At 45.1% G+C, this 24,000-nt stretch overlaps 1 long non-coding RNA gene across 1 annotated transcript in view; it reads right to left on the reverse strand.

The window, feature by feature from the left end:
- The window catches only part of LOC146859721 (uncharacterized), a 110,289-nt gene that overhangs the window by 81,430 nt on the left and 4,859 nt on the right, over window positions 1-24,000 (reverse strand). The window contains exon 2 of the long non-coding RNA XR_014979047.1: window positions 13,207-13,298. This is a non-coding gene — a long non-coding RNA (uncharacterized LOC146859721). The remainder of the gene's footprint in view (window positions 1-13,206; window positions 13,299-24,000) is intronic.

Consider the following 24,000-nt stretch of genomic DNA (forward strand, 5'->3'; position numbering starts at 1 on the left):
CACCCTGTTGCTGCCACACCTTGGATTCTAAATACAGTGGCACTTTGTGGTTATTGCTAATCATGGCACAGACAGCTGGCTGGTGTCCACTCACTAATAATGCAAGTTCCCTGGTGGTAAACTAGTTACCGCTGGTCATTCGCCTGCTTTACCAAAGATGCTCTAAGCCTACTGAAGATGCCTTGTAGCTGTGGCATTACCACCACCGATGGAATTAATTACCACGGTATGTCCTTGGCATTATTGAAACAAGGGTTCGACCACAGGAAGCAAACCTGCTTATCTGTGAACAACCCCATAGACGCCACCCAGGGTGAACATCGCGAGAGGTCAAGGGTTCCTTGATAATCCTGGTCAGTTCCTGCAGCCCCAGAAATAAATGATAGCTCGAGTTGGGCTTCACTAGCTGGAAAAAAGCGGTAGCGAGAGAAAGAGAAGTAAACATAATATTTAGGATGTAATGAGTTTGAAGACCTATGCGGAGATGTCCATGGAAAACAGCTGGGCCTCCTTTCTAAAAATACAGCTCTTCGTTGAAAATGCCTTATTTTGGTCTTCGGCGGATAGCTTTAAATAATTACTTGGGTTTTGTTGCCATTTGATTGCCACCGAATGTCCTTCCGCCAACCCCTGAGGTTTGATAGCCCAGGGATTAGGTTATTAAGTCAAGATGTGGCTCCGTCTAGATTGTGCTCCATGCACCCTCATGTCATTGCAGAGAGCTCTCGGGTGAAAGAGAACAGGCCAGACTTACTCGCCAAAATGGACCTTTTAAGAACAGCATTCATTTCATCTCAAATTTAATTCAATCCGGCAGTCAGGAAGGGGTCAACCCCTCCTCAAGTGCAGCAGAGAATCCAGTTGGGCCTCTTTAACTAGCAGATGATCTTAAAATGTCTGCATGCTCTGAAGATGGGATGAGTCAGGCTATTCGTGAATAAAAATGCCTATATTTGGCCATCTCAAACTGTCTGTTGCGCCTCCCGTACCGAATGTGTCTCTCCTTTAAAACTGTTGCTTTTGTTTAGGACTTTTTTTTTTTAAATACGTTCGCTTTTACTGTCTCATCATTATGTTAATTATTGCTTTCCTTATGCAAACTATTTCTTCTACCAATCATTTTGTTACCAAGTTTTTTGCGCCTTTATTATATCTTTAGGGGTGTGGTGTTACTTTTAGCTTATACGTAATACTATTTTTTTTTTTAATTTACTGTGTTATGGGGAATGCATTTGTACAGTGATCCGTTACCACTCAGGTGTCAAGCTTTATTGAAGTTAAAAATATATCACTATTGTTATCAACATTGCCACAATGCCTTCATCCAAAATATTCAAGGAAATTCTCAAGAATAGGGAGTGAAGCAGTTTTCACTCTTCAAGGGGGTTACAAACTCCCCGGCTGCTTGTGGTCATGGATCTATCAACTGTCCACCTGCGCTTCTAAGACCTTTTAAGGCCTTGCCAGCCTTACTCACTAGCAGTCTACCTACTCACTAGCAGTGCATTTACTCACTAGCAGTACATATACTCACTAGCAGTACATCTATTTACTAGCAGTATATCTAGTCATTAGCAGTAATCTAAATATTGAAGGAAAATTGCTGCATACTACAGAGCGCTAAACTACTAAGAGAATTCAAGGCTTTTTTAATTCCCCCTTCTCAGGAGTGGCATTATAATTCTAAAGCGTAGGCATTATAGTTCTAAAGCGTAGGCATTATAGTTCTAAAGCGTAGGCATTATAGTTCTAAAGGGTAGGCATTATAGTTCTAAAGCGTAGGCATTATAGTTCTAAAGCGTAGGCATTATAATTCTAAAGCGTAGGCATTATAGTTCTAAAGCGTAGGCATTATAGTTCTAAAGCGTAGGCATTATAGTTCTAAAGCGTATGCATTATAATTCTAAAGCGTAGGCATTATAATTCTAAAGCGTAGGCATTATAGTTCTAAAGCGTAGGCATTATAATTCTAAAGCGTAGGCATTATAATTCTAAAGCGTAGGCATTATAGTTCTAAAGCGTAGGCATTATAATTCTAAAGCGTAGTCGAGGAAACCTTTCACAGTTTGGCATCAGTACACCATGGACGAGGCATGTGGGACATTGTGAAGAAGAGCTTCCTAAGTAGCGCTTATGGTTCGTCCACTGCCCCTATACTGTCCCATAATTGACCAACCTTACACGTAAAGAATTGTATAGTGACCAGAGAGAGTGACACGGCATTAAAGGAGTGCTTTGACTCTACAGGTTTAGATGTTTAACAATGCCTCCATTTCTGATGGTCATAGATGACTCTGACATAGTGGACAGTATTAGTGCTTTGATGAGCGTGAAATGCATATAGTAGGATTTAATCTGTGTTATTCTTGTCTTTTTTCAACTGTCTTTTTATTGAAGAGTGCACAGTTTGCTATGTGAGGGAAGATTTTAATGTTTTCTATTAATGTGATGTTTGCATGGGTTGCTTTTAAACTATGGTGAATAGAGTGACTTCAAATCATGAATTCTTAGGTAGCTGTTGGTAAATTGCTAAATGCTCAGCGGTCCATGTCACCTTCGCTGTGCGATGGTAAAAAGCGAAGTGAACTTGCATATGCTTGGAACTCGAGACGTGCAGTATGACCATAAGTTCCTGTAGCCAGTATCTTAAAAGGACGTCTGTCTATCTATCTATCTATCTATCTATCTATCTATCTATCTATCTATCTATCTATCTATCTATCTATCTATCTATCTATCTATCTATATATATATATATATATATAGATATATGTGTGTATATATATATTCACTTAAAAAACCATAGGTTTCACACATGTTATAGTTAGCTGGACATTTCACTCGTAAAAAACCAATGAAATTCCCCCGTTATAGTTAGTTCAGATAACTATAATTCGCGCGCCCGCAATCCACCGCTCATGACGTCACATATTACATCACTCATGACATGGTCAGTGGCATCACTCATGACATCACTGATGACATCATCCTTGTGATAGAGTGGCGGTCGCGCGAGTTATAGTTATCTGAACTAACTATAACGGGGGAATTTCATTGTTTTTTTATGAGTGAAATGTCCAGCTAAATATAACATGTGTGAAATCTATGGTTTTTTAAGTGAATTTGCAAGGTTTTTTAAATGCTAATTCCTAACTATAACGTGTGTGAAACCTATGGTAAGTTGCATTACAAACACTATTTTGCCATATCAAGCTGAATGCTGTAATTTAACAAACAATGTTTTAATATGGCGTCCCAAAGCCGCTCTTTGTGTATTTTTGGGGGAGTTCATGAGAAAATCTCTGGACTCAGTTAAAGTGGTCTTTAGCCAGACCTACAATCTGAGGTGCAGTTGCAGATGGCATACTATAATACTTTGGACCATAAAAATAGTGCCCATCTGATAATGAGTTGTCTCTTGGGGCTTAACTAATTGATGGAATTGCAAGCCCACTTAATGGTAATGATATTATCAACCTCAGTAGGAGAAAGCTCCAGTGAGCCCTGCCGGAATTCACAATTGTTACCTGCAGCAGACTGTGAGAACTGTGTAGTGGGAATGCCACCCACTAAGCTATATAATAAACACACACACACATCTATATAAATATATATATGTATATATCATCTGATAAGGGCTGCACATTTGTCCAGGTCATGACCCCCTGTTGCGTTCCCTCCCACACCCATCTCGATCGCTCACTTCCAAAGGCTTGTGCTCTTGGCCTTAGCACGATTGTTTGTTGCCAGGTTCAAGCTCCCCTCGAGGCCAAGGGCCTGTGGAGTCTTTTCTGCGCCCTCTGGAGCGCCGACCTTTCACCCCCACCCACCCTTATTGTAATTCGTCAAATCCAAGGCCTAGCTCGCGCGTGTTACTCATCTGTCATATGTGCTCATAAAGTCCCACTTAAGCGAGATAAGAAACAAACCTGGAGCATTTTTTAAACCAAAGGTAGGAGAATGTTGGCTATTTCTAGGTGTTCACATGTGCACTTTACACAACTTTAAATTGTAGAATTGTTGTCGCTAATACAATAAGCGATGGAAGCAACTGGGTTTCCTGGTACAGACGAGCTTTTTATATATCTCTTCTGCCATTCTAGGCGCTGTAAGTGACAGATGTTACCATTCCCTGAGTGAATGTCCCTATATATCGGCCTCAGAAGGGTGGCTGCTGGGAATCAATCCATGGCCAGTATTTTACTGCTTCTGTGGTATGGAACAAAGCAACTTTGTACCAGAAGATACAAGCTGATTATGCGCTGTTTTTACTGTGGTTCGTGATAGTAGGTAAAAATTAATTTTCTTTATTTTTAGATTGTGGAAGGCAATTGTGAAAAAACAGTTTCTCTAATGTTTTAATATTCACAGACTTAAAAAAATGTTTTGTAAGCAAGACATATGTTGTATATGGTTTCAAAATCCATTTCATCCAGTTCCCTGCTGCAAAAATCCTGTAATCTAGACTGTTGCAAAACCAGGCGTAATTCATTCCTAGTCTGAGTGCGTTCTCCTAAGGAGAATAAAAGCGCTGGAAGATGTACTCTAGAGTGCCTAGGCGCTATGGAGTTGTATGGTGATCAGAATTCAGCTAGGGACGCTAACCAGACAATATCCGCAGACTCCCTGGGGTGTTTACAAGAGTGGTGAAATGGCTCAGTGAGTCATATGTTGGCCACTGAGACTCTTGTGCGACAAAAGCCACGTACTTGAAGGCCCCACCATCACCCCCTTCGTCCGTTCTGAGGCCAGTAAATTCAGCACCATTTAATTGGACAATAGAAACTCCGGTTATTTCCAGTGCAATGAAAAGGTCAGTTGAGGTAGAGAGCTCTACATTAAAATAAGTTGTTGAAAATATTGCCACCGCGGAAAGACAGACTAGGTATGAGTTTGAAACACGAAATCTATTACAAAGGGTTGTACCAGGGTGGGGTGTGAGTATGAAACACAGCATATAAACACCGATGATATAGTTTATTCCTTTGACCAACTCTGCTCCCTTCTCCACCCTCATCTCTGGATGTGATTTCTTTCAAGTGCTTGACTCTGTCTTCTAAGCACAGGCCCAGCTACCAGGAGTCCAAGCGTTTGTACCTCAAGGCCTTCCTTACACTCACAAAAGCCTCGTGAACGTTGTCAAACAAGTTGGATTTGTGGATTAAGTCATTGTTCTGGTTGTAAAATGAGTTCCAATCAGGTTTGACCATTGTTGTCTAAAAAAAAAATGGAATAAAATAAAGACCAGAGTAAGACTGGCCTAAAGATATTTTAATAGCGGCTGCTCTGGTTGAAGGGACATGGTTTTACAGTTATTATTTTGATTTGATTTTCGACTAAAATCTGTCGGAGATGTAAAGCTTTATGTATATAGTTTATTTGCGTGCGCCCTGAAGCTCTATCGCAGCACTTTATAAGTAAGTTCAAACAAGAATACTGTAATGTAACATTTGCCGGCTCATCCTCTTGAGTCTGGCGTCGACTAACATCCAGGAGATGGTTACAAGCCAGTCTATCACGAACTTGACGCCTTATTACAACTGCCATCGGATACAATGCACTTGTAATAAGAAAGCCAGGATCGCCTTCAGGCTTGTGATGGAGTAACACGCCCATCAAACTCCTAATCAGGGCCTCGGTCTGTAAATGACTGATACAAACCCTCCATGGGGGGGCTCCGAGGGGGGAAGCACCTGCGCAGGAATCTACCTATCTTATTACAGACCTGTAGCACGTCACTGTTTTATTAATGTATCTATATGTAGCACACTGCTACGTAAGAGATTCTGCAGCTGACGCAACAGCGCAGCGAGTGAACATTGTTACAGTGAAGGTGCTGTTTGTTCTCAGAATTAACCAGACAAACCACCCCAGCAAATAACAACAGAACCGCCCCTGCCCCCCCCTCCCCGCATCCTTGTTGTGCGCTCTCGCCTGAGGCACAGTGTTACAAAGCGCTCATAGCGCTAGTCGGGGTGGACGCAGCTGGACGGAGTTCCCCCACTATTTTTAGAAAAGGGACTCCGTTCCCCTTTGCCCAAACCTGCCTGCATTTGTAAACACTTTAAGATTGCACCGGACCCAGGGATGTTTGTAAACTCTTTCCCACTCGGAGCATTTCTTGCATTTGTGGGAATGACCCCGCAGGGCGCTATGTTTTCATCTCTTCCACGAGGAACAGAAAACTTGCATCGATTAACCCTTTTATTCTTTAACCAACTGCAGGTGCGAAGCTCGTTATGCTTTGGAGAAAGACACAGAACAGAGCAGGAAATAAACGCACCTGAACTGAAGTTTAATGTTTAAAAACACACAACGCACTTTTTCTTAGTTTACTAAAAGCAGTTTGTAAATTTACGAGTTCTACAACTCTGTTTAGAACATAGTGCACCTTCCAGCCATTTTCAAGCGGTTATGAGGAAATAATGCATGTGATTTATTACAGAGAAAACCCCAAAATTGTATTTTCAATTTGTTTGTGATTGTTAATTTACTAAATAAACCTTTGGCCTTTTAAGTGCAGTTTATATTAAGGATGTGACGTCACTTCCTGTGTCGTCATTTGGGAATTGGATATGATAATTAATGCCCCCACTATTTTCAATCAATCAATCAAAGCTTTATTTCGACATGTAATGTCATAAAAGCACAGTAATATATAAAACACAATTACATAAAAAAATACATTTTAAAAGCATGTCATAAAAGGATCTAGTTGCCTAATACACAATAAATATTTTTAAAAATATATTAAACTTAGCAGCTTTGATATAAAAAGAAAAATTAGCTGGAACTAATTAGCCTCTGCCTGATCAGCCATGCCCAACCTAAACATTTGGCCACCCCGCAAATTATAGTAGTGTTTGTTGTTGATTTAAGGATTCTCAGGGCAGCAGAACAGTCCCTTGTCCCTAGCTGCAGGCAGACGGGCCTGAGCCATTTCGGTCTTGGAGGCGCGTAAGCTGGGCAGACAAAAAGAAAATGAGAAATGTTTTCGACAGCGCCAAGGCAAGTTGGGCAATCCGGGAGTGTCTTATGCGGGGGGTTCCACCTACTGGTACTTTCGCGGAGGGGAAGGGTCCCAAACCTAAACTGGATGAAGAGTGATCTGTCCTTGGGCCTCGTAACGAAGTCCAGGTAAGGTTCTAGAAAAGGCACGAGCTTGTGTTGGCGAAATGCCTCTGTCAGCCTACCAAGATTGGGATCACTTAGCTCCAGGGCATCAACCCATGCCCAGTATGCTTTTTTAGTTGCCTCCTTCGATACTGGTGTCCCCAGAACCCGGTCAAATGCGAGACCTGTTGCGACCAAGAGCTTTTTGATGTTTGTCAGCCACTCTATTTTGTGAGCTCCTTGCAAATTCATTACCTCCCTGAGGCCATCAGCATAGTTAGAGAGCCCACTATTTTCCTTAGAACTTGTGCTCTCGCCGAAGGCACAGTATTACAGGCCAGGGGAGGGCCAATAACTAGTGGCCATTTCCACAGTCGATAATACTACAGCAACAGGCGCTAATGCCCCCTGGATTCAGAAAGAACATTACGAGCTATGGGTTCCCTAAGAGGTCGGGCCTTAAGGAGAGAGGGAGCGCCGGCCCTTGATGATGTAACTACAGCAGCGGCCACGTGCAAAGAAGCGTCACTGAAGATGAGGCCACTGACAGCAAGGCATGATGGATAGGTACAGGAAATGACGTCACAGGAGCGGCTGACGTGAACGAGTGCCACAATTGAGTGGCTATTCGTAAATTCTCGAAAGCTGGCTAATGCTGTTAAACTTTTGAATGAAGGCTATTTTAAAACACAACAGAAAAACGATCCGCAGCGGTAATTAACTATTTCAGGGTCGGTGAAACCTTTAAAAAGGCAGACATGAAGTGAAGGCAGATATAAGATCAGAAAAAAAAAAGAACTCACGCCAGTATAAGTCATACCTCACTCACAAAGCGTGACATGTACAAACGCGTGCGATATATACTTTGTAATCTGGTCACTGGGGCCCTGATTACTCACTTGAAGTGTTTAATGTATGCAACGCTATATGTAAATGTGGCCACCAGTCACTCAGTCGTAACTGACAGTCTAGCTTTGCAAACGTAAGCCCCATACTTTCAGCCCGGCTGCATGGCCCTTGAGAGAGCCAGGTGTACATTCTATGGGAGTGCTGGGAGTGCACCGTCACCTCAGGTGACGCAGGCAGTGTGAGTAAGGAGAGGCAGTCGGGACTAACATGTCAAGTAGATAGAAAAAGTCAAATCGAAAGTCAAAACCAAAATATTTGACATATCATAACTTTAGGCTCATGGTCGAAATGCAATGCATACATGAAAGAAATGCACGATAAAAACTGGCGTAGGCGTGTTTTGTGAATACGATTCACTTACGCTGACTTGTTCTGCATGTAGGAGTTACGCATGATTAAGTCGGAATGTATTTGGGGTCAGGCAAACAGGCCTGACGCATGAGGATGGTAGGAGTAGTTTAAATTGCAGTCATTTACACCTGTGTTCATGAATCAGACCCAGTGTGGACAGTCAGGTTTAAGGGAAATGACGTCAAATAGTCCATCTGCATGTTGGCCCCTGAGCTTTTGTGCTTTTAATGTGGACCATGTGACTGGGTGAATCCGGAGGGGAGGGGGGGGGGCAGCAACGGGGAATGCTGTGTTTACTTGTACGTTAGTTCTATACAAGGCTAGTGTAGTGATGCACGACGCTGTCATTTGTGGGTGAAAGGCACAGAGGCAGGGGGTGACCCGTGCTGTGCTGGCGCTGCTGCGGGGCCGCTTCTGTAAAAGGGGGTGCCCTCTGCAATAATCTGGGGGAAGCAATGATCCAGAGAGGGGGTCCCAGGCTGTCAGCCATAGGACACGAGGCACTCTAATCATTACACCATACAATAGAAGAGTTCTGGCCAGTAAGGAACATAGGAGACTTCCCAGGTTATGGGGCTTCTGAAAGGCAAGTAGGGCTGGGGCAGCGTCAGTCACATATGAAGCTAAAGCCAGCATCACTCAGTCGTGAGGCGACTACCATGAGACTACACCTGTCCAACCCCTATAGGGCAGAAGTAATCTTACCTGCCTGAAACACACCTAGGCCGACTGCAAATACAAGTGTTTCTAGTTTTTTTTTTTTTATTCGTATTATGTCTTTTGTAAAGGGGTGTGGGTGAGGTAAAAAGGGGCGAACAGTCCCGGGCCCACATGTTTGGCGGGACACTGCCACTGACCCACACAGTCCTACCCTGGCACAATTTATGTGATCTGACCTGTGTGATATGAACCACATTAAATGTGATGTAAAGCTACTTGTGTCAATCCTTACAGCAACATCACAAAAAAAAGAAACCTGGAATAGCTACTTGTATGCACTGGTGCCCAGCTCTGTGTAACGTACCTCGAAGAGCGCTCAGTGGAGGCCTGAGCGAGCATTTCTACTGTTAGGAAAATCTGCCATGAGTTCCTATTCGTGGGTTTATTGCATATTGAATCATTTTGGTATTTTTGCCTGATTAAACTATTTTGTGTAATTTTCACCCACAGGAGAATGGTTCGAGCAGAACACGTGTCACTGGAGGCATGCTGGGGGCGAAGACGCTGCCCTTGCAATGTTCACTATGGCTATAGAAACTGTATGGGACATACATTAAGTATTGTGCAGCATTTCTTTACATTAACCCCTTCAGCGCTGCGCGGATTTCCGCGCAGTGCTGAAGGTTCTGAGCGCGGGCGGGGCCATGACGGAACGGTTCCGTCATAAGGACAGCCCAACCGACGTGCATGACGGAACCGTTCCGTCATAAGCGTCGAAGGGGTTAAGGTACAGCTTGTGTGCAATCTCTACACCGAGAGACCCTTTAGGGTGTTCAGCGTAATACGTGCAGCGCTTTTAAAATGATGCATAATAATGTGGGAAAGGATTCACATTTCACCACGCCTGTTCCTGCACTTCAACATGGGGCTTTTTTGCATCCTCAAACATTTGCAGGGCCTCAAGTCTTCTGGGCTCTATGAGCTGGAGAAGATTGCCTGCTTCCAGTGCTTCCTCGTCAAACTCTCACATATGTATGCATTTATGTATGTATGTATGTATATGGTATTTCTACTGCGCAAACTTAGCCAAAAGGCGGCAGAGAGCTGCACAACTGTACCTGATATAAGAGTGATTAAAGGGTTAAACACACAGACAGCGGAACTGACCCTGCAAAACTGTCTCCACGTAAAAATGCTCGAGAGCATCCAATCACGTGATGGATACATTTCTCAATCTCCAACTCCACACACATGCATTTAGATGTGTGCTGCTACAATCTCCTCGTGATGGTATTACTAGAGATAATAAGAAAACAATGAGCGAGACGTAGAAACAGAAGAAGAAAGGAGAAAAGCTAGGAGAAAGGCAAATGACAAGAAAGAAGAACAGGGCGAGGAAAACCAAGAATTGATGCAGAAAAACGAGAAGGGTGTAGGAAAAACAAGATGAGAAAGGAAACACGAACACAAGAACAAGCACTGGAGCAAGAAGAACAATCACATGAGCAGGGACAAGAAGAACAAGACTGATGAGGACAAGAAGAAGAGCAAGAAGAAGAACAATCACAAGAGCAGGAACAAGAAGAACAAGACTGATGAGGACAAGAAGAAGAACAATCACAAGAGCAGGGACAAGAAGAACAAGACTGATGAGGACAAGAAGAAGAACAATCACAAGAGCAGGGACAAGAAGAACAAGACTGATGAGGACAAGAAGAAGAGCAAGAAGAAGAACAATCACAAGAGCAAGAACAAGAAGAACAAAACTGATGAGGACAAGAAGAAGAGCAAGAAAAACAATCACAAGGGCAGGAACAAGAAGAACAACACTGAAGAGGACAAGAAGAAGAGCAAGACGAAGAACAATCACAAGAGCAGGAACAAGAACAAGAAGAACAAGACTGATGAGTACAAGAAGAAGAGCAAGAAGAAGAACAATTACAAGGGCAGGAACAAGAACAAGAAGAACAAGACTGATGAGGACAAGAAGAAGAGCAAAAAGAAGAACAATTACAAGGGCAGGAACAAGAAGAACAAGACTGAAGAGGACAAGAACAAGAGCAAGAAGAAGAACAATTACAAGGGCAGGAACAAGAAGAACAAGACTGAAGAGGACAAGAAGAAGAGCAAGAAGAAGAACAATCACAAGAGCAGGAACAAGAAGAACAAGACTGATGAGGACAAAAAGAAGAGCAAGAAGAAGAACAATCACAAGAGCAGGAACAAGAAGAACAAGACTTATGAGGACAAGAAGAAGAGCAAGAAGAAGAACAATCAAAAGAGCAGGAACAAGAAGAACAAGATTGAGGAGGACAAGAAGAAGAGCAAGAAGAAGAACAATCACAAGAGCAGGAACAAGAAGAACAAGACTGATGAGGACAAGTAGAAGAACAAGAAGAACCACAGCAAATAGAGGAGAAATGAAGCACTACAAAGAGAGCAAGATCGACTCGTGTTACAACGCATGAGACCCAAGTACTTGATGGAACCATTTGAGACTTGGAACTATTGTCAATAAATTATTTTATTTCAAACCAACACATTAACAGTTATAATTCACCAATCTAACTATCTGTCCATACGATAATTCATCCACCCGTCCATGTGTCCACCACCCAGACATTGATCTACGGAAGAGAGTGCTGCGGATACAGGATGTGCAATTGGTAATCGTATCAAACTTTCATCAAAGGATTCTAGGTACATCACGATAAGCCACATACTCAAGTGACTGGTAAATGTCGCCAGGCCATGGGGTGTGATTATTGGACCGTATTCCACACCGACTGATTACCTGTGTAACCGTATGTCTGGTGAAACAAATATCGCCAGTGACATCACACCTGTACTGGTATCCCAATTATGACATCAGAGCAATGCTTTACCCCAAAACAGAACCTTTATGACATCACAATACCCTTTCCACTGCACCTTTTTGCTTTACCCCACCAAATATGAAGACTAGAAGAGGATTTGGCTTGAAAGACCCTTCTATATTGTGATGTATTGAATATAGAGGGGGTGGAAGAGAAAAGGGAACACTCCTGTTTTATTTATTTCAATATGGGGAGAAATCTAGAAGGTTTTTGAATTGTTTCTTCTCAGCTTATGTCCATTTATATTAAATTATACACAGAAGTAATAACATGCAGCCATTTTAAAGTTTATTGGTACTGTCATTCAACACTGAAAAATTCAGGGTCTGCCAAATGTTAAAAAAGGTGACGTTAAAGCAGATTATAGGTAAAAGCAACCACCATTGTCAAAGAAAGTAGTGTCAGGGAAAGGCTCTACAGCTGAAGCATCTAACGTAGACGCAGGACAGCCTGATCAATGCTAGATTTTCAGGGTAATCTCGGATTGTATCAAGTTATATTGAGTTTCTCTGCATGCAAATATATCTTAAGTCAATATCATGGCATTCTAGCATGGACCTGCCCTCCTGGACGTACGTTATGTACCTCTTCACCATTGTGACGGGTGCTGTGCCAAATATTTATGTCCCTTATAATTTTCCAAATTTTTGGTGTTAATAAACTGGTTTCTGGAGTCCCACCCACCACCTTACTGGAATAGAAAAACGAGAATAAGCGCTGTGCCCGACAGAGGTCTGAGATGTCCATTCGAAGTAAAGGCTACAGCATAAAGCGCTGCACACAAAAGATCTGTAACATCTGGTATTACACAAAATAAAATGGCCACAATTCTAGGGCATCAGGTCATTTCAATTACAGTTTCCATGACGTCACACGACACTGAACTGTGCCCTCGTCCTCGGCTACTTTGTGGAACTCTTGTGTAGCTTAATATGTGGTCATTGTGATGCTATAACTATGTTCCTTTTATGTGTTTATCTTAGAGTAAGATTTTGGACCCCCTGTGGTCACTTTTAAGTTATTGCATCTTAGAATACACAAGGATTTACTTCTTTATTATTCAAAAACTTGTAGTAAATGTCATAAATATCCCCTATGGTTCTTTCAGACACCATATAATAATGATAGTAATTCCAATCGTGTTCTGAATAACTTACACAACAGCACAAAAAGCAGCAATAAGGCACCCTGACAAGTTCAACAAAACAAGATGAACATACAACAGTCCTTGTAGTGTGTTTGTGTGCCATCGCCGATCAGGCCCTGGAGGTGTGGGTGGTAGCGAAGTGGTCCTCACCTGGTTTGCAAAAGATTCCACATATTACAGTTCTCAAAGGATCTTCCTCTTGCAGTTGCTTGGGGAACACAAGTGCAGCTGGGTCCATCCTCCTAGAAAGGAAATAGATTTAAAGATGGTGTTTAATGCAAAATGAAGGACCACGAGGACAGATCTGCAGGAATAAACTCTGTGACTCTGGAACAACAGAACTACTCAAAGACGTTTCAACCCATGGGCAAAGAAGAGGACAGCACCTGGCCGGGGAAGCCTCTGTTTTTTTTTTTACCGCTCCCCCAACAAGAAGTAGTACAGAGAATATTGCATCACACATAGTTCATCTGCCAACACCAAGTAAATGCTCCATGTGTTCAAACAATTCATGCAAAGCTGATAAAATGGTTTGAAGCCCATTCCATAAAGGAGCCTGGAAACCGTTCAAGCCATTCTCCCAAACTTCAGTAGGACATGCAGAGCTTTCGGTTCCTTCAGCCAATAAGCGATAGAAATGATCATGTATTTACGATATAGACTGCAACCCTAATTAGAAGGTAACAGGTGCTTTCAAAACCAAAACACTAGTCGTGCCAACTAAGACTGCAAAGTATAGGAATTAAAAGAAGAGAAATTAAAATGTGAAGATGAGACCAGGGCTCAAAAGAGGTGAGAGCAGAAAGCAGGCATAGGGCAGGGGCAGTCACATTTCAATGATGTGTGTAAAAAGGCCTACCTAAAACTTACAACTTAACAATGACAGCTTTTGTGGAAGACCTCCACCACCTGGGCTACATAAAACTGCTTGTGTTCTAATGGGTTTTGCTTTTATCCCACACACACACTCCCATGCATGTGCTCGCTGAGGTACACATACAGGCTCACACAAGCATGCACACACACAAACACGCTTCCCTTCAAATATAGGCTGTAACATTTCATACTTCTGCACAGTGGAAACAGCACAAGGAGACATGCTCTGCTGAATCTTTCAGCATAAGTTGTGATTTGTTTTGTTTTTATCAGGCAGGGCTCTGATTTGCTTTGTCATTTAGTGGCCATCATCTAGAAATGTCCCTTCTTTCAATTTAAAATAATCTATAGGTTATTGTCCCCAAGGAATAAATGTGGGCTGGTGGGACTGAATTATCTGGCAAGCAATAGCAGGGTCTCTGGATGGGCGACCTACGTAACAAGCACAGCAGCAGCCTTGTAAGTATCTCAAGACAACAAATACAGGGAGGAGAAGATGGGAGGTTAGACGTCTCTCACTACACTCCTGGGATCTGGAACTCTCTTGCCACTTCGGTAAGGCAGGATCCCTCACGCCTGCTCTTCGGAATGTGGCTGTGTAGAATCCATCTTGTTTCAGCCTCCATTTAGCCTTACTTAGTATGACTTTGCAGAACGTCTAAAGGCCTCTAGGCCTGTACTGGACTTGCAGTAACCGCAAGGCTTGAAAAAGGAAGGCAACCGGGATGCTATGGAGTGTACATGACAAGATGTTGCTACGCTTCATAGACAGATTTTATGTCAATGCCCATATATAGTTACAGTTTTAATGACCATTAATGATTGAATAAATGTTTGGAAAGTCCCTGTGCCGGGTATGCCCGGTTGCCTGTGGTAGATGAAGCAAGATGTACCAAAAGTTATTTTTAAAAAGTCATGCAAATGTCTGTTGGGATAGCCCCCACCTGTGGAGACTGTCTCCGCGTCGCTGCGTTTTACAAAAGTAGTATTTTGAATCTTACTCCGACTTTGTTTTCCTGATTATTATCATCTACAACTCAAGGGCCTCCTCTTCAAACAATACCTCCTTGTATAACCCTGCATCGTGGCCCCCCGGCTGCTAACCCCCCTTCTCCTGTCTGTTGCCCCTCCTTGGCAAGCCTCATTAACCCCACCTTTGCTCAACGCTCCGTTGCTTTGCAGCTATGTTGGCGATATACAAATCCTGATGCATACATACATACATCGGTGCTGTGAAGGCCCGCCTCAGCACTTGGGGGCAGATTTACAAGCCCCTTGCAACACCTTTGCGCCGCCGTTGCGTCACTTTTGTGATGCAGCGGCGGTGTAAAAAAAGCGGCCAATTTACAACGCGAAACATCTAGGGAGATGCGTCACGTTGTAAAGCCCTGCGTCACATTATACCTGCGCCAGGTATAATGTATGCAGGGTGGGCGTTCCCACGCAGGAAAGCCTCGTAAAAGTGACACAGTGAAATCTACAAGATTTCACTGCGTCACTTCTAGGACACCACTGTGTCAAACGTAGTGTATTTGGAATAGGCCTCAAAATGCATTGTTAGAGTTGCGTCGTGCTTGCGACACGGCTCCAGCAATGCGTGACTTTTCCCCCAACAGATGTGAAATCTTGCACCATGGTGCGCCGTATTGTAAATACGGAGCATCCTTGCTGGCGCAAGGGTTTCTCAGGGTGGAACAGGGAAAGTGATGCATCTCTACAGATGCGTCACTTTCATGTAAATCCGCCCCTCTGTGTTTGCCCCTTCTCTTGCTCCATCACCTTTAACAGACAAGGATTTACCAAAATCAATTGTTATTCCTTCCTTCGTCATGGTGTACTTTGAGTTTTAGAAAGATCTTTAATAAGGAGGTAAATAAAACATGTATACGTCTCAGTTTTAGTCATTTTTTTACATTTGGAAGGCTGTTGCTACTCAACATTGTTTGTATATAAATTGTTATAGGTTTCATTAAATAAACAATAAAGCTGGCTGCTTCTAACACAGGCTCAGGCGGAATTCTGGCCTTCTCCCGCGTGCCCTGCCACACCAGGGTTTCCATGGCACGTGCCATTCGAGATGGAGCCGATTTTGTGTTTCTGAATCTGGTGAGCGTCATGTGTGAAGGCTAGAAGGGTTGGGGCAGCAGGTTCTGTTCACAAGAGAGTTCAGTGTGTTTTATTTAAGGGTTAGAGGGAGTTGGGGGCAACTTCTGCTAAAGCAGGTGGGGGAGGAGTAAATAAGTGAACCCCTGTATGACAAGAGGGTGGCAGTGTTGGTTGGGGTGGGCAGACTTCTGGAGCAAGGCCTCGTTCTCGCCCCCTCTTTAAATGTCTATTTTATAAAGCAGACACCACAGCAGGCGACCCTCTGCCCATTTGACCCATGAGGGGGGGAGGGGGAGGGGGAGCTTGCAAGTGGCTACGTTTTATATATCGCCGGTGGATAGAGCTGACAGGTGTGTGGAAAAACACACGTGGAGGGCATGCTGGGTCCTACTTTCATTAACATACGAGCTGATGTAGTTAGTTGAATTTGTAATGACAGGGAGGTCACTGGTATCCTGGTTGGGCTGGGGGAGGTACCAACCGGAGCCTGTTAAAAGCAAAAGCTATGTGAACAAGCGCCTGAACCCTTCATTGTTGAAAGTGAGGGGGCAACGGGGGGTCCTAACAAATGCACTCTGCGCACCACGACAAACTCCTCCTTGAGTTCCCAAACGCCTGGTGTTCCGTAGAATGCACATTATTCAATTAATGCCCGCCCCCCCCCCCCCTCACAAGATAACGATCGACTCCACGGGGGTTTGCTGTCTTCAGACGTGCACCAGGTGGGGTGATTGCACAAATAATGACAGCAAACACCCGTGTGCACATATCCGTACGAGCCAAGCGCATGTTGCGGGGTGCACAGCTGCTGGGAAAAGCGGCTCCTTTTCCGCTCGCCAATTCTGACAGGAGCAGCCACCGGCTCCGACACGCCGTAAAAATAAACCCGGGTCTTTTCGCTTTTGACGCGATTCCGGATTACTCTCATGCAAAACCTTTTACTCTTCGCGGAGGTGCTGTCCGAACCACGAAAACCGCTTTATCTACGGAGAAAACTTTAACTCTTTGCGCGGCAGACGAGGTGCGTCCTGAGCTCAAACGGACGCGCGTTCTGTCGGCGCTAACTCTTTCTTCGCGGGATCCTCGCTGGTTTGCCGCTCAGAGGCTGCTCCCGAGACTAATCGCTTACGGATAAAAAATGCCACTACGGGTTCGGCCGGTGTTTCAGCCCCGCTCTTATGCACTTGGCAGGGGAACCCCCATATGGCAACCTCGTCGGATTTCCCCTGTCGGATGGGGATTCCCCTCTTTTTGGGACCCGACCACACCTCATCTCAGGGAGCGCACGTAAAGCAGCTCGTCTCGGCTGATCTGCGCCCGTCCCCGATCGCAGTTCACGCGGTGTCCGTTCCGTAGCCCGTCCGCGGGACCGCAGCTGACACGGACGAGACGACCCCAGTACCTTTCCCCACGTTCCCACTTTCCTCTGTACATTCCCCCGTCTCGCATTTTTAACCTCTCATTTCTGGGGTAGAAAGGAAGATGTCTGGAAAACAGCAACTTTCGTGCGCGACGGCAAAGTCACGCGTGGGCGCTGCCGGGGCTCCCCTTCCCGCCCCGTAAAGGGGAACCCCTTGCTGCTCTGGAGTCATTCTGCCTTTATTCCCTCTCTCTCCCAGACACCCTTCCCCCTCCCCTTGCAAGACAGTCCCATGAATGACAAAACAACTACACAAAATCCCGGTGATTTTCCGCAAATAAAGTATTTATTGTAGAGTTTTAAAAACAAACAGTACATTATAACACGCGACATTTCTGCACCAACATGCTCTTTATTATTTTGTTCAGGGTGGAATGTTTGGCAAAACTTTATTGTCGACGAGGGGGGCATGCGTTCTTTGCGGAGTTCATTAAAGTTCGGGGAGCGGTGGGGTCTCGACTGGCACACATTGTGCATGTTAGCAGGTAAGGGCGGTCCTCGGCGCGGGCTCCGGTCTTCTCCTTCTCCTCGTTGAGAGTGCCCCCCACAAATGCTTTTTGGGGTAAGGGCTTCCGCTTTGGAAGTCACACAGCAAGCCCAGACCGCAAAAAGATTCGTGGAGGGCCATAAGGAGGCAGCGGCGGCGTCCGGTGGCCTGGTGGTAGGGTCCGGGGACCTCAGCTTCATCCGTCCGTGGACCAGCCCCCAGGTGATGGCGCCCCCACTCACCCCACACGCGCGGGGCCTGCACGCGCCGCCTTCCCACTCGTCACCCTGGGGGGCAGAGCCCCTCCGCCAAGAAACCACAGGACACCTTCCCCATCTAAAATACCCCTCTTGCGCCAGGGTACCTCCTCCCACTGCTGTTTATCCACCCCTGCCTCCTGCCCCCGCCCCCTCCCCCTCCCTCTAGAGGCTCTCCCCAGTAACGGGGCAGCGCCGGCCCCCTCGGCTCTCTCCAGCCCCTGCAGGCACCGTCCCCTCCCGGGAGCAGCACGGGGGCAGCTCCGGCGCGCAGGATGCAGCGCGCAGCCCTGGCGCTGTTAAAGAGAAGCCGCTTTCCGGAGCACTGAATAAATACGCGCCAGGATGGACGCCCATTGGCGCAGCTAAAATCGTCACCCACCAATCCCAGCTGCCTGTACGCGGATTTTTTTTCGAAAGGGGGGAAAGAGAAGAAGAAGAAAGAAAAAAAACATTTCCATTTCTAATTATTAGACAAGACAAGGCGGGGGTTTTATGTGAGGTCTGAGGGCAAGTGCCTTACATCGGGCCTTCGTATAGGTAGGGCTATACACAGCTAGGGGGAGGAGGGGCTATGGACCTGTGCATAGGAGAGGCTCTTTAGGATCAGTGCATAGCAGGAGCTATACAGGAGCAGTGCGTTGGCTAGTCTGTAGGAGGTAGTCTACTGAACCAGTGATTAGGTGAGGCTGTATAGGACCAATGTATAGGAGGAGCTCTATAAGACCAGTGTACTGGAGGCGTTCTGTAGCTCCAGTCCATAGGATAGGGTTTATTGGGGCAGTATAGAGGAAGAGCTCAGTAAGACCCTTGTATAGGAGGAGCTCTACTGGTCCACTGAATAGGTGAGACTGTATAGGACCAATGTATAAGAGGAGATCTATAAGACCAGTGCACTGGAGTTACTCTCTAGGGCAAGTCCATAGGATAGGTACCATTGGGCAGTATACAGGAAAATCTCTGTAAGATCTGTGTATAGGAGGAGCCCTACTGGACTAGTGATTAGGTGAGGCTGTATAGGACCAATGTATAGGAAGAGCTCTATAAGACCAGTGTACTGGAGGCGTTCTGTAGCTCCAGTCTATAGGATAGGTTCTGTTGGACTAGTATACAGGAAGAGGCCAGTAAGACCTGTGTATAGGAGGAGCTCTACTGGTCCAGTGATTTGGTGAGGCTGTATAGGACACATTTATAGGAGGAGCTCTATAAGACTAGTGCACTGGAGGCGTTCTGTATCTCCAGTCCATAGGATAGGGTCTATTGGGGCAGTATAAAGGAAGAGCTCAATAAGACCCGTGTATAGGAGGAGCTGTACTGGTCCAGTGATCAGGTGAGGCTTTATAGGACCAATGAATAGGATGAGATCTATAAGACCAGTGTACTGGACGTGCTCTCTAGGGCAAGTCCATAGGATAAGTACCTTTGAGCAGTATACAGGAAAAGCTCTATAAGACCTGTGTATAGGAGGAGCTCTACTGGACAAGTGAATAGGTGAGGCTGTATAGGACCAATGTATAGGAAGAGCTCTATAAGACCAGTGTACTGGAGGCATTCTGTAGCTCCAGTCTATAGGATAGGTTCTGTTGGACTAGTATACAGGAAGAGGCCAGTAAGACCTGTGTATAGGAGGAGCTCTACTGGTCCAGTGATTTGGTGAGGCTGTATAGGACACATTTATAGGAGGAGCTCTATAAGACCAGTGCACTGGAGGCGTCCTGTATCTCCAGTCCATAGGATAGGGTCTATTGGGGCAGTATAGAGGAAGAGCTCAATAAGACCCGCGTATAGGAGGAGCTGTACTGGTCCAGTGATCAGGTGAGGCTTTATAGGACCAATGAATAGGATGAGATCTATAAGACCAGTGTACTGGACGTGTTCTCTAGGGCAAGTCCATAGGATAGGTACCTTTGAGCAGTATACAGGAAAAGCTCTATAAGACCTGTGTATAGGAGGAGCTCTACTGGACAAGTGATTAGGTGAGGCTGTATAGGACCAATGTATAGTACTGGAGGCCTTCTGTAGCTCCAGTCCATAGGATAGGTTCTGTTGGACTAGTATACAGGAAGAGGCCAGTAAGACCTGTGTATAGGAGGAGCTCTACAGGTCCAGTGATTTGGTGAGGCTGTATAGGACACATCTATAGGAGGAGCTCCATAAGGCCAGTGCACTGGAGGTGCTCTATAGGGCCAGTCCATAGGATAGGTTCTATGAGGCCAGTATACAGGAAGAGGTCTGTAAGATTGTGTAAAGGCGGAGGTCTACTAGACCAGTGTACTGGAGGTGCTCTATAGGGCTAGTCTATAATATAGGTTCTTTTGGGCCAGTATACAGGAAGAGGTCTGTAAGATGGTGAATGGGTGAAGCTCGACTAGGCCAGTGTAGAGGTTTGGATCTATGGGCCTAGCAGAGGCGCAACTAGAGCCAAATTTCGGGGGGGGCTGAGCAAACATTTCGGGGGGGGCTGAACTTTAAGCAATTGGCAGAGTGGAGCTGCAGGGGCTCTTAGAAGGGGTGAAACAACAGCGAGGCCTCATTAACATGCAAATGGTCTTTTAAAGACCTGTGAAGTGCTCGGGTGCGGCTGCTTTTTTGCCCGGGAAGGTGTCTCATCCCGGGCTGCCACACACGACGGGGGGGGGCTGAAGCCCTGTGAGTCCAATGGGTGTTGCGCGCCTGGGGCCTAGTATACAGAAGGAGACCTGTAGGACCAGGGCATTGAGAGGGCTCCTCAGGGAACGCATACAAGAGAGTCAGTGTGGATTAGTGAATAAGAGACAATCTATAGGCTCAATCTACAGGAGAGCAAGTTACTATGACCATTATAAAGAAGACACCCGAATGGTCTAGTATATAAGAGGGGCCCCACTGAACCAGTTTATAGTTGAGTATCAATATTGCTAATGTTTATGAGGAACTCTGTAAGATAGCTGAAGGAAGAATCCCTATAGGACCTGTATATAAAATAACAAAAGTACTAGTACATAGGGCAAAGTCTATTTGGCAAGGTTATAGGAGGAGCTGTACAGGACAACTATATAGATGGTATGTTATAGGATATTTGTATAGGATGGCCTCTATAGGAGTAGTTTGTGTATGGATGAATATAGGGCTGATGTCTAGGACCAGCTCTCTAGGACAATGCTATAGGAGCAGCGCTTAAAAGCCAATGCATAGGCGGGGAACTATTGGACTTTTGTACTGGATGTTATCTATAGAAGTACTTTGTATGTAGGTTTCTTTTGGGTTATCGTATAGCATGGGTTCTATAATATCACTGTATAAGAAGACCACTGTTTAGGAGGGACTAAATAAGATCATTCTGTAGGCTCTCTATAGGACCATTGTATAGGAGAGGTTCAACAAGACTGGTTTATAGGAAGAAGCATGGGACTGTTGTGTAAGGGGTTCTATAGGACCCGTGTATAGGTAAGGCTGTATACAATCAGTATATTTGGGAATATATAGGTTCACGGTGTAGGGATGGGTTTATGTAGCCAGTGAACATAGGTCCTTAAAGGCCACTGTATAGGAGGAGCTTTACTACACCAATATATAGGAAAAGGTATAACAAATCATTGTGACCAGAGCTCAAGGAAGGCTGGTAAAGATAAGGCTGTTGTATGATTGCAGTTCACCTGGGGATGTATAGGACCAATGTACAAGAGGGATTCTGTAAGGCCTCAACAGATGAAGGACCATATATGACCAACATATAAGGAAGGCACTATAGGACCATTGAAGGATCAATGGGAGAATTACAGATGGGTCAGTGCTGTGTGGTAAAGGGCTGTGGGATCAATGTATAGGAACTCTATAGGACCAGTGTATTGGTGAGTTTCTGTCTAACCAGTGCTTAGATGAGATCTATGAGACCGTTGAGAAGGCTAGGCAGGACTGGTGCATACCATCGCAAAGCGGCTGCATAGGGCTAGTGTGCATGATTTCTATAAGATTGATGTAAATGTGGGGCTCTACCGGGCCATTTCATTGGAGGGCTCTATTGGTGCGGTGTAAAGGTGGAGTTTTATAGGAACCTTGTATAGAAGGTGAGCTCTAAGATATGATTTTACAGAAGGAGCAGGTATACGACCGGTTCATATGAGCAGCCTTATAGGTGCACGGAATGAAGAGACTTCAAAGGTGGGGGGCATAGGCACTGATGTAACATTATCCCCTGCAGCCCCGCAGTGCCGCGGGGGGCACCCGAGCTCCAGGGGGTTCCCTCCGGCACTGTGCAAGCGTGGCAGTCACCTGTCCTGACAAATCCTGACTGGGTCCGGAGTGTGGGGGGCCCCTCCATGAACTTTGAAGGGGGATCCCTCAAGGTTCGCTATGCCACTGGGTATAGGGAGGTCATCTGCTCGTCATTCGCTAGCGCGGCACAGAGGCGGAAGTGGACTTCCTCTCTAGGAGACGACTGCACAAAATCAGTAGGAGGCATGCAAAGGGCTGCCAGCTTTTTAACTCTTCAAATGCATAAATTGTGATTTATTTCAAGTATATGAAATAAATATACTATAACTGAATTACTTTTGGCGCATTTCCTTGTTTTACATTTATTGTATGCTTTAAAAACTCTTATCCTGCTACTTTGGAACATAGTTGTCTTTCTATATGGTATTAATTACTCGTCTTGACTGTGATTGCAACACACACTAGAGATAGATTGTAATTCAATTCTCTTTTAAGCAGTCACGAACCAATTTTTTAATTCCCACATTGTACCCAGGTCTGGCGACGATTATTGGGTTACCTCATTATTCTGTAATAGCTTTTCACACACAGTGGAAATGGAGATAATATTGGCCATTCTTTAAACACAAAGAGGTGGAGGTCAGGGGAAGGAACGCAGGAATGATTTCGAAAATATGAAGTCATGTTTTTAAAGTTTGACTTGGAAAATTCCAACTCTGGTCCCCATTAGTGACCGGGTCTGCGTTGCTTTTGCACCGTGCAACGCCAGGTTTTAGGAGCCACACTCCACAAATCTGGAGTAACGCAACTCAGAGCGAATAGCTGCGTTGACTTACTCTGCCCTGGGGAGGCATTCCATGGGCATGGCGTGGGCGCTCCCACACAACTCCCACGGTTTGTGATGCATTCCCAGATTAACAGGACCTTGTTTACCTGGGAATGCACCAAAAAGATGCACCTCCCTAGGAGAGGCGTGCTGAGGAGAAATATCCGTATTTCACCTGTTACTTCCAATTTCTGTGTGTCTTGCATTCTGCAGCACACATAGGTAGAGGGATACGCCTCTCAGGATTGTTTTTGTGCAGGAAGGTGCACCTCCCTGCCCAAAAACAACCTTGCAAGCAACGCACCATGGTGCAAGGCTGCCTGCATTGGTGCGCGGCAGTCCATTGCGTGTCAGTGCAGGGGAAAGGACAGACTGCGTCATATGCCTTAAATATGGCAAATTCCTACCCATGCCCTGTGACTTGGTGCGCTGCACTGCGTCATAAATCTCATAAATAAGGCCGTATGGGTACGAATGGGGCACAGACCCCAGCTACATCTATTCCCCTACCCCACAGTGCACTGATCTCACCTCGAATTGATAATCAGGTATCGATGGGTCGTTTTAGAATAAGTGCACATACTTGTGATTAGAATCATATACACCCCACATAAGCACAAGAGTCCCCACCGGAGAGTCGTTCTAAATACCCTCAGTTCAGAGTTTTCTCATGTATACGGTCAAAACATACACACACAAACAACCACCCATGAGCATACACACATGTAACCAGAGTGGCACTCAAATGAGTGTGCATGCAGTAAAACACACACACTCA

Source organism: Triturus cristatus, chromosome 3_1, assembly GCF_964204655.1.
Source record: "Triturus cristatus chromosome 3_1, aTriCri1.1, whole genome shotgun sequence".
Taxonomy (NCBI): Eukaryota; Metazoa; Chordata; class Amphibia; order Caudata; family Salamandridae; genus Triturus; species Triturus cristatus.